The sequence below is a fragment of the Rutidosis leptorrhynchoides genome, chromosome 10 (assembly GCF_046630445.1).
Source record: "Rutidosis leptorrhynchoides isolate AG116_Rl617_1_P2 chromosome 10, CSIRO_AGI_Rlap_v1, whole genome shotgun sequence".
Lineage (NCBI taxonomy): Eukaryota > Viridiplantae > Streptophyta > Magnoliopsida > Asterales > Asteraceae > Rutidosis > Rutidosis leptorrhynchoides.
In genome coordinates this window covers 347,363,621-347,367,249 of record NC_092342.1, presented here as the reverse complement: position 1 = coordinate 347,367,249, position 3,629 = coordinate 347,363,621, and positions in this window count along the sequence as shown.

The window sequence follows — 3,629 nt, the reverse complement described above, 5'->3', positions numbered from 1 at the left end:
TATTATTATTATTATTATTATTATTATTATTATTATTATTATTATCATTTTTACAATTATTATTATCATTAATATTATATTTATCATTATTATTAATTTTATTAATATTATTAGATATTAATAGTATTGTTATTATATATTATTATTATTAATTAAAAAAAACAGTAGGGATCTATATTATACGCTTGACCTCTGTATCCTTTATCTCTATTATTATTATTTTTTTTGTTCCTTTCCTGCTCCAAACTCGTGAACCTGTGTTGACATTTTCTCCATTTTTTATCAACCGATCTAAATTATTACAAAATGATTATGTATAATTGCAAATCAAATAAAAAGGAAATCCAATGGGATTAAAGAGCACAGCGATATTTTTTTTTCTTCTTCTCTGCACGCTCCAATTTTTTTTCTCTTAATTCAATTTCGAATAAAGTTTCAAAATCTAAAAATGCAGAAAGGTTAGAAATCTTTCTTTGAATCTATCTGCAAAATCTCAACTCTCAAATCTTTATATCGATCTTGAATTTTGAAGTCAAAGTTTAGTTTAAAAAAAGTCAACAATTGTTCTTGAGACAAATTCGCGTTCGTGTATATGTTTCTGATCAAATTGACGATTCCAGTAGTTTTTATACATGTTTAGAAAACTATTTCGTGTTATAAACATTATCTATAATGTTATCTATTACGAAATCAATTTTTTTTGTTTTGTTCCAAGAACCGACGCTGCAGTAGGCCTTTAGTGTTTTTTATTTTATTTTAGAACCCAAATTATTTTTTTTTCTGTAATGTTTTGAAGCTTTAAAAGGAACCCTGATTTTTTTTTTTTTTTTTTTTGGTTATTGATGTTTTGTTGAATCCATGAGACTTGTGGAGAAGAAGAGGAATAGAAGAAAAACAGTTTATATATAAAATTTAAATTCGATATTAGTACAGAGAATCAGAATTGGTGGGATGGTCGAGAGTGTTTGCGTGTGAGCATGTGGTCACGAGATCGAGTCCAGAGGACGGTAGTTTCTTTTTTTTTTTTTTGAAACTCTTTTCATGTGAGGTAGTTTTCTTTTCTAATTTTATTATTGTTATTATATATTAATTATTATTAGTATTATTATTATTATTGTGATTGTTTTGATTGTTATTGTTATTGTTATTATTAGTATCATACTTGTTATCATATTTGAAAGTATTATAGACATTACTATTATTATTATGATAGGTATTAATAATATTATTATTAGTAATAAACTTATCATTTTAGTATTTTATCATCATTAGGATTATGATTATCATTATTATTATTATGAAGGAAATAAAAATATATTATTATCATCAATATTAGAATTTGTACCGGTTTATAAATAATAGTATCATCAGTACATTTACAATTAATAATATCATATTTATCAGTATCATCATTAATATTTACTAGTATTATTATGATTATCATTTATCATTTTATAAATATTAGAACCCTTATTATTAACATAAGTATGGTATTAGTATTAATATTATTTTAGAGTTATTATTATTAGTATCATTAACAGTTATCATTTTCATTTTTTTTGCTATTAGTATTATCATTATTAATAAAATTATTATTATTATTAATAAATCATTATTATCTAAATTATTATTTTAACAAATAAATCTTTTGTACACTATATATATACTTATGGTATATACTAGGATTGTATTAATAATTCACATAACAAACTAATAAAATTTCATAAATACAATACTAACCACAAATATATGTATATAAATATATTAATGTCACTATTTATATAAACGTAAATCATTATAGATATATATACATAAAATCGATATATATATATATATAAAATATAACTTAAAATATAATATAAGTATACGTTTTAAAATAAAGGTTAGAATAAATTCTACAAAACTATAATATATAAATAATACATATTAATAAATGAAATTTTGTAACTTACATTATACGTATTAATATATACACAATTGATATAGGTTCGTGAATCCGAGGCCAACCCTGCATTGTTCAATGACGTCATATGTATTTTTACTACAAAATACAGTATCGTGAGTTTCATTTGCCTTTTTACCCTTTATATTTTTGGGCTGAGAATACATGCGCAACTTTTATAACTGTTTTACGAAATTGACACAAGTACGTGAAACTACATTCTATGGTTGGATTATCGAAGTCGAATATGCCCCTTTTTATTAAGTCTGGTAATCTAAGAATTAGGGAACAGACACCCTAATTGACGCGAATCCTAAAGATAGATCTATCGGGCCCAACAAGCCCCATCCAAAGTACCGGATGTTTTAGTACTTCGAAATTTATATCATGTCCGAAGGAGGATCCCGGAATGATGGGGATATTCTTATATATGCATATTGTTAATGTCGGTTACCAGGTGTTCAATCCATATGAATGATATTTTTGTCTCTATGCATGGGACGTATGTTTATGAGAAATGGAAATCTGAAATCTTGTGGTCTATTAAAATGATGGAAACGATTGTTTAAGTTAAACTAATGAACTCACCAACCTTTTGGTTGACACTTTAAAGCATGTTTATTCTCAGGTACGAAAGAAATCTTCCGCTGTGTATTTGCTCATTTTATAGATATTACTTGGAGTCATTCATGGCATATTTCAAAAGACGTTGCATTCGAGTCGTCGAGTTCATCAAGATTATTATCAAGTCAATTATAGTTGGATATATTATGAAATGGTATGCATGCCTGTCAACTTTCGATGTAATGAAAGTTTGTCTTTTCAAAAACGAATGCAATGTTTGTAAAATGTATCATATAGAGGTCAAGTATCTCGCGATGTAATCAACTGTTGTGAATCGTTTATAATCGATATGGACTTCGTCCGGATAGATTAGGACGGGTCTTCACAGTTGGTATCAGAGCGGTGGTCTTAGCGAACCAGGTCTTGCATTAGTGAGTCTAACTGATAGTCGTTAGAATGCATTAACGAGTCTGGACTTCGACCGTGTTTGCATGTCAAAAGTTTTGCTTATCATTTAGTATCGAAATATTATTTACTTATCATCCTTAAAGTCTAAGACACGTCTTACTGCCTTTATTGCATAGACAGTGTATAGTTAAATTCATATCTTAGCGTATCTGTTATTGTTACCTTTGCCTGACAGCTTCCGTAGATTCCTCCGTAGCTTATAGGATTTTAGTATTATATATGCATATGTAAATTATGTATTGCAGGGTACTAATCTACATCCTATAATCTATTTCTTATCGAAAATCCTTCATCTAATGGTACGAGATGAATCCCTCAACCAGTTCGAGTCCATCTGATTTCGATAGCTATTTCGATAGTTATTCCGACAGCTATTTCGATATGGATTTCCACTCGAGCTCCGAAAGCAGAGTAACTGGAATGAATCGATCAATTAGCCATCATCTATTCTGAATGAATTGGAGATGGGTTCGTAGTCGACTTAATCAATGGAAATGCGAAGAAGGCGATCATTTCCACTAACCAAATTCACCTCTTGACAATGGACCTAAAACGTTTACCGGCGAACCTGTTCGAGACACCATTTTCTCTCTCATTTCCAAAGTATCTCATCACGATCATATACTATCTCAGATTCTAAACCTCATTCATCCGC